The 8,796-nt window shown below is 38.1% G+C and overlaps 1 protein-coding gene across 3 annotated transcripts in view; it reads left to right on the top strand.

Moving 5' to 3' along the window:
• The window catches only part of FANCB (FA complementation group B), a 103,658-nt gene that overhangs the window by 47,746 nt on the left and 47,116 nt on the right, over window positions 1–8,796 (top strand). The window lies entirely within an intron of this gene.

The following is an 8,796-nucleotide window of genomic DNA, read 5'->3' as shown; positions in this document are numbered from 1 at the left end:
TTTTATTATATTGGTGAATTCCTAAATTGATTATATTCAGAACCCTTTTAGAAAGAAAGTTTATTCTAAAAATTAAAATGTCATCCATTGTATGTTAAAGCAAATAATTTAAATTATCTGAATTATTTTATGAATTTATTATATTAAACACATAACATTAAATTTGCCATCTTAATAAAGTGTACAGTTCAGTAGTGTTAAGTATACCATATTTTTGTGCATCAGATCTCTACAACTTTTTTATCTTGCAAGACTAAAACTGTACCCATTAAACATTAATTCTCCCCTCTCTCCCTAGCCCTTGCTCTACATTAATAATTCTCAGCCTTGGTTGTACATAAAAATCACTTGAGGACTTGTTAAAGATACTTGCTTATCCTAAGCCCCAACCCAAAGATTATGATCCAATTGCTCAAGGTTCTGACTTGGGACTTGGCATCAGTTTTAAAGCTCCCCAGGTGATTCTGAAGTTCAGCCAGGGTTGAGAGCCACTGCTTTACAACAGGCAGCAAATCAACTTGATCATTTCAGGGGACATGGCTTCACAGATTTCTTTTTGGCAGTAGCATCTTTCTACTGACAATGTACTATGCCATTGTTTTTCAAATTTTAATGTACGTACATATCACTTGGGGATCTTGTTCAGCTATAGGATCTAATTCAGCAGTCTAGGGTGGGGCCTAAGACTGCATGTGTAACAAGGGCACAGGTTATATTGATGCTGCTTGTTCATGGATCACACTCTGAGAGTCAAGGTGATAAGCAATCCTATGGTATTGTCAATGTCAAGGCTTTTGTGTTCAGAAAGACCAACAGGGAAAGTTTTAAAATACAGTCTTGTCATTCCATAAAGTCTCACAGTATGGTGTGTTTTCTGAATGGATAATACAAGATAATCCATCTCTGCTGGCATTTTGCTTTCACTGATACAAATTGTGCATGAAAGTATTGCCTGCATTATTTGTGTCCCAGTATCTTTGGTTGTGAAAGGAAAACCAAAGGACACATGAGCTTCATCTTACTTTCTTCTTCAATATTTTCCAGTTTAGGTTATCTTCCATGCCTTATGTCTGTAATCATCATGGAAGGCTATCTTTTCTTTTATTCTTAACAATGAAAAATTACTCTGAACACTGAAACAATGGAAAGATGATGATTGTACAATGCCTAATGACATCCTTTATCCATTAGGATTTATACTGAAAGAACACCCAATTCAAAACAAATTTCCAAGTGAGGGAGGTGCATATATAGTTACTATTACCAGTGGGAGGTGTACAAGCTTGAGTCATTTCATTAAGCAGCTCAGAAAGGTATCAAGGATGTTCTCAGTTTCATTCTAAAGTTGGCTTCTCGCATGCTACAGAAGGGCTGTGACACTTCTAGAGTACATGTCTGTACACCACTCCATCCGGAAGGAGAAAGCATACTGAAGAGTGAGGAACCTTTTCCAAAGGAAAATCTCCCTTCATATCCTACTGCTCACATTCAGACACACATTTGGTCCTAAAATGGCCTTTGACCATTTGAATGCCCTGTGTTAATTGATTTGCTCCTGGGTTATGAAAGGGAGACTTTTCACCATTACTGTTTACTAGTACTTAAATGTTTTTATGTAAGCATTTTGTTATGGGTTTATTTGTGTTCCCCCAAAAAGATATGTTGAGTTCCTAATCCCTCCTACCTCACAATGTGACTTTGGAAATAGTCATTATAGATGTGATCAGTTGAGATGAGGTCATAATGGAGTGGATGTTTACCAGCTGTTTTCCCATGATGTGCATAAGTGTGACTTCCTATTTTTTTTCCTACTTGGAATTTTATTAATTTATTGAATCTGGATTGATGTCTGTTTTGAACAAATTCTCAACTGCCTCTTCAAATATTGCTTTTGCCTCATTCTCTCCTTTTCCTTCAGTATTTCAATTACATGAATGTTAAACCATTTGAATGTTCCACATGTCTCTTATATGCTAATCTTTTTTCCACCTTTTCCCTCTGTGCTTGAGTTTGAATATTTTCTATTGACCCATATACCAGTCATACAGTTTTGCCCCTTAGCCTATCTAGAAATGATTTTCAATTAGAAAATCTTAGAAGTGGTTAGAGAAGATATCTTCAAAAGGGCAACAGTATTACTGACAGCCATTGAAACCAGAAAGGAAAGGAATTTCATCTTTAAATTGCTTATAAAAAATAACTGAGCCTAGAATTCTATGTGTAGCAAAAATATGCTTCAAAAATAAAAATAATGACATTGGGAATTCATTGCCAGTAGGCTTGCTCTAAAAGAAATATTAGAAGGGGTTTTTTAGACAAGAACAAAATGCTACTGTTTGGAAACATCAAAATGCAGGAAGAAGTGGAGAAATATGAAAAGATACATATTGAGTAAATATATATGAATAAATATTGTACAAAACAATAATTGTCATGTCTTGAGTGTAAATTGTAGGATTTAAATGTGTGACAACAGGTTAGTAACATCTCCAAGATAGTGGAGGAAGAGACCCAAGCCTCTGTTCCCTAACAACAGTTAGCTCTCTACAAACAAAAATAGTTCTGGGAGAGCTTAGGAATCCACTTAAAAATCTTCAGCAACACAGTGGCCCTGCAGCCATATGAGTGCATATCCTTAGCAAAGGCTTCCCACAGCTGCTTGTGCACCAGGAGCTAGTCCTGACCCATCAAAGGCTTGCATCACCACATGAGCTAGTGGCCTGCAGCTGCACACCTGTATGCTGCTGACCCCAACTCCCATCATTGATCCCCACTAATGGTGTGTATCTGGGGCTAGCTATAATAGCTGCATGAGTTCACATGAAAAGCCCAGGCCCCACAGTTGCTTGGGCACTTGAAACTGGGCATCTGACTCCTGTTCCAAGCCTATAACACCATATGTGCCCACAGCTAGCCCCTGCATATGTACACCTATATGCAATGGCCCCATTTCCTTTCACTGGATCCCACTGCTATTCATGTACCTTTGGCTAGCTCCAGCAGCCATACAAGGACACACTAAACAGCCGGGGGCCCTACAGAGACATATCTACAGTTCATCCTGGCCTCTGACATTGGCCTTGGCTCCCATCACTGCATGTATGCCTGCAGCTGGCTCCTGCCACCACAAGAACAACCAGTGCCCACATTTGAGTGTGTGAAAACCACCAGTTCTGGCCATAATTACCACCAGCCCTGATCCCTCACCTCTGGACCTGGAAGCCCCATTAAGAACCCCAAAATTCATTGCAGCCACCATGGACACCCTGTAGCTCTCACTGCAAAGGATCATGCAGTTGTCAATGTTGTGGAAAACCACTGCCTGAATAAGACACCTCAAGGAACTAGAAAAACAAGAACAATCTAAGTCCAAAGTTAAAAGAAGGAAGGAAATAACAAAGAGAAGCAAATAAAATAGAGACTAGAAAGACAATAGAAAAGAACAATGAAACTAAGGGTTGGGTTTTTGAGAAGATAAAATTGACAAACCTTTAGCTAGATTGAGGGGAAAAAAGCATACTCAAGTAAAATGATAAATGAAAAAGGAGACATTAAAGCTGATGCCACAGAAATAAAAAGGATCATAAGAGATGACTATAAACATTTATATGCCAACAAACTAGATAGCCTAGAAGAAATGGATAAGTTCTTAGAAATATACAACTTGCCAAGACCAAATCAGGAAGATAATAGAAAGCTGGAACAGACCTATAACTAGGATGAAGATTGAATCAGTAACCAAAAACCTCCCAATAAAGAAAAGTCCAGAACCAGACAGTTTCATGGGTGAATTCTACCAAACATTTAAAGGATTAACACCAATTTCCTCAATCTCTTCCAAAAAAAACCAGAGAAGGAAATACTTCCAAGCTTATTTTATGAGGCTAACATTTTCCCGACACCAAAGCCAGACAAAGATACCACAAGAAAACAAAACTAGACCAATGTACTTGATGAATGTAAGTTCAAAAATACTCAGGAAAATACTAGCAAACTGAAATTAACAGCACATTAAAGGATCAAACACCATGACCATGGGATTTATCCCTGGGATGCAAGGATAGTTCAACATATTAATTAATGTGATATGCCACATTAATAGGATGATAGATAAAAATCACATCATCATCTCAATGCATGCAGAAAAAAAATTTGACAAAATTCTACACCCTGTCATGATAAAAACTCAACAAAGTAGAATAGAAGTAAATTACTTCAACATAATAAAGACTATATGAAAGACCCACAGCTAATATACTCATCAATGAAATGTTGAAAACTTTCCCTCCAAGGTCAGAAAAAATACAAGAGTTCCTAGTTTCACCACTCCTATTCAACATAATATTTCAAGTCCTAGCCAGAGCAATTAAGTAAGAAAAGGAAACAGCACACAAATAGGAAAGGAAAAAGTCCAATTATTCCTGTTTGCAGTAATACGATCTTATATATAGAAAATACCAAAGACTACTAGAAGGAAAAAAACTGCTAAAACTAATAAATGAATTCAGAGAAGTTACAGGATACAAAATCAACATACAAAAATCAGTTGTTTTTCTATACCCTAGCAATTAACTATCAGAAAAAGACATTAAGAAAACAATTTATAATAGCAACAGAAAGAATAAAATACTTTGGAATAAATTTAACCAAGGAGGTGAAAAATCTGTACACTGAAAACTATAAAACATTTATGAAAGAAATCAAAGTCACAAATAAATGGAAACATACCAGTTTCATAAACTGGAAGAATTAGTATTGTTAAATGCCTGTTCTAACCAAAGCAATCTACAGATTCAGTGTAATCCCTATCAATATTCTAAGGGCTTTTTTCACAGAGATAGAAAAAACAATCCTAAAAGTTGTATGAAACCACAAAACACCCCAAATAGCCAAAGCGATTTTGAGAAAGAAGAACAAAGCAGAAGGCTGATCATACTTTTGACTTCAAACTATATTACAAAGCTATAGCAATCAAAACCATATGGTACTGGCATAAAAACAGACATTCTCAACAAAGATGCCAAGCACGTACAATGGGGAAAACATAAGTTTTCAATAAATGGTGCTGGGAAAACTGGATAACCACATGCAAAAGAATGAAATTGGTCACTTATTTTAAGCAGTATATAAAAACCAACTCAAAGACTCATATGTAAGATTTGAAACTGAATCTCCTAGAAGAAAACAGGGAAGAGTTTCTTGACATTGGTCTTAGCAATGATTCTTTTTGAAATTGACACCAAAAGCACAGGCAACAAGAGCAAAAATAAACAAGTGGGACTATATCAAACCAAAAAGCTGTACAGGAAAAGAAACCATCAACAAAATAAAACGGTAATCTACAGAATGGGAGAAAATGTTTGCAAACCATGTATCCGATAAGATGTTAATATCCAAAATTTTAAGAAACTCATACAACTCAACAGCAAAAAAATTATCCAATTAAAAATGAAGAAAGAATCTGAATAGATATTTTTCCAAAGAAGACATACAAAAGGCAGAATACATGAAAAGGTGTTCAACATCCCTCACCATCAGGGAAATGCTAATCAAAACCACAATGAGATATCACCTCACACCTTTTTTTTTTTGACAGGGCATCTCTCATATTTATTGATCAAATGGTTGTTAATAACAATAAAATTCTGTATAGGGGACTCAGTGCACAATCATTAATCAACCCCAAGCCTAATTCTCAGCAGTCTCCAGTCTTCTGAAGCATAATGAACAAGTTCTTAGATGGTGAACAAGTTCTTACATAGTGAATAAGTTCTTACATGGTGAACAGTGCAAGGGCAGTCATCACAGAAACTTTCGGTTTTGATTATGCATGAACTATAAACAATCAAGTCAGATATAATTATTCGTTTGATTTTTATACTTGATTTATATGTGAATCCCACATTTCTCCCTTATTATTATTATTATTTTAAATAAAATGCTGAAGTGGTAGGTAGATGCAAGATAAAGGTAGAAAACATAATTTAGTGCTATAAGAGGGCAAATGTAGATGATCAGGTGTGTGCCTATAGACTAAGTATTAATCCAAGCTAGACAAGGGCAACAAAACATCCATGGATGCAGAAGATTTCTCTCAAAACAGGGGGGATGAGGTTCTAAGCCTCACCTCTGTTGATCCCCAATTTCTCACCTGATGGCCCCCCGTGACTGTGCCTGTCTTAGGTTGTTCGTCCCTTGAGGAATCTTACCCATCTCTGGCTAACCAGTCATCTTCCGGGGCCATACAGGGAAATGTAAAGTTGGTGAGAGAGAAGCAATATTCTTTGAAAAGGTTAGCTTTTTACTTCTTTGCAGATTTATGCCCTGTGAGTTCTATGCTCAGCATTTGTCTTGAGGTATCTTTACCACTTGGAAGAATTATGATACTCGGTAATTTTCGATATGAGGCACGAATTCTACTAAAGGGTTGTAATTATGAAGGAAGAAGAAAAGCTATAGAAGTAGCAGACGGAAGAAAACATGGGAAGATTGATTGTTTCTTTGACATATCTTCTTGTAGAGTAACATAAGCATGTATAGGTTTTAAACTACTAATTAAATTGCATACACACATTAACATAATAGGAATACAGCTACATAACAAAAGCAGACCTACAATTACCAGCCATCTCCAGTGAAACCAAGAAAACCAGTTGGGTACCCTAGGCATTTGTGAAAACTATCAATGATATGATGGATATTGTGTAACTGAATTTGAATAGTTTGAGAAAAATCAGACAAATTAAAACAACACATTCCTGGGAACTGTTCACATCCCATATGTTCTTTTAACAGTAGATAGTCTATAGTCGCACGATTTTGGAGCGCTGCAACGTGCACTTCTCCTAATTCTTGGTTGAGTTCCGACAGTATAGATCCAGTCAAATTTGTTGCTTTACTGTATGCACAGGCCAGCTTAGATATCTCCTTCTTCATTCCAATGGCAATTCCAGGAACTGGTGGAATGACTGCAGCTACAACTGCAACAGCGCCAGGATCTTTGTTGAAGTTTTCACCTCACACCTTTTAAGATGGCTATTATTAGAAAGAAGAGATAAACTGTTGGTAAAGATGTGCAAATAGAACCTTGTTCACTGTTGTGGGAATGTAAATTGGTAGAGCCACTATGGAAGACAATATGGAGGTTCTGCAAAAAGTAAAAATAGAAATTAAATTAAAAAATTAAAAAATCATGATCCAGGTTCAAATCTGGGATCCACAGTTAGAAAAGTAGGCTAGTTACTTAACCCCCATTGGCCTCAGTTTCTGAACAGAGCTTAGCTGAACTGGAGAGAGCTGAGCTGCCAAGTGTCAGAGTAGCTGATTGAAACAAGCCAAAATAAAAGCATTCAAGCATATACTCACCTGTGATATATAAGCAAGATGGTGAACACAGGCTCCCACTCTTCCATTTGCCACTATGCAAGGGTGCATTGGTTGAGAATCAGGTGAATCAGCACAGATTTGGGGATCATCTCCCTCCTGAGGGAGTGCCAAACAAGAGACTCCTATAGTTTTATGGACCTGAGAGCCACGGGCAAGGAAAGGGGAAAGACTAGGAGTGGAAAAGGACTGAGTCATTTTGGAGAAAAGTGTCTTTAAGGCTGTCCACTTCTCCCCTCTTGGCTCCCCCAATAAAGAGGTTTCCACTGAGGCACCTGAGGAAGGCCCCAGATAAGGAGGCCTCTGAATGAAGGCGTCTGGGCTAGGAATGCAGCTCTGCATTGAGAGTACAGCTGAGCAGGGGGACCCTTCAGAGAGTTGCCTTGGCTTGCTTGTGCACTGTGTGGTGTGGGGGGGGCAGCTCTCCTTTCCCCCATGAGGCCACCAGGTAAAGCCTTTTTAATTGCCTCTGGGTGGGCCTGAAAAATCCCCCATAATATTTTGGCCAGATGTTGGACTCAGTTTCAGCTGTAAATGGGGATGATAAATGACACAATGTATATAAAATGTTTAGGAAAATACCTGGCACATAATAAACTACCAATAAGCATCTGCATTATTATTTTAATGTTATTACTGTTATTAATATTATCTCTGAGTTAAAACCACTTGTGATACATAATTAGAAATATATATATATATATTTGGTCTTTGTCCTCATGTTTGTCACAGAGCTCCTAAAACCCTTGGAATTTCCTGTGAAGAGAGTGGGAAACGGGTCTTTTGTTATGTTAATGAGGTGGCTTCTGGAAAGCGCCTGTGGAACTTTCAGTCCCACCCACTGACCTCAGGGGAGGGAAGAGGGGCTGGACATTGAGTTCATAGAGTACAATGATTTACTCAATCCCACCTATGTAACGAAGCCTCTATAAAAACCCAAAAGGACTGGGTTCGGAGAGCTCCTGGCTTGGTGGAGATGTGGAGATTTGGGGAGAGGCCCTGTCCTGGAGAGGGCATGGAAACTGTGCTCCTTTCCACATACCTTGCCCTTTGAATCTCCTCCCTCCGGCTGGCTGTTCCCGAGTTGTATCGTTTGATAGTAAGTAAGTAATCTAGAGAGGAAGCAGATTTCTTGAGTTCTGTGAGCTGCTTTAGCAAATTAATTGAACCCATGGAGTTGTTCAGGAGAGCTTCTTCTTTATACCCAGTTGGTCAGAAGCATAAGTAACAACCTGGGCTTGTGACTGGTGTCTGAAGTCAACAGTCTTGTTGGACGAGCCCTTGACCTGTTGGATCTGAGGCTATTACCACATAGATAGGAATCAGAATTGAGTTGTAGACACTCAGTGTGTGTCCAAAGAATTACTTGTTGGAGGTGTGGGGAAGCCCCACTCCCACATCTTCAAATTGGGT

Source organism: Manis javanica, chromosome X, assembly GCF_040802235.1.
Source record: "Manis javanica isolate MJ-LG chromosome X, MJ_LKY, whole genome shotgun sequence".
Lineage (NCBI taxonomy): Eukaryota > Metazoa > Chordata > Mammalia > Pholidota > Manidae > Manis > Manis javanica.
The sequence above is the reverse complement of the archived record's forward strand: the minus strand, read 5'-3'. Positions and strand labels throughout refer to the sequence as shown.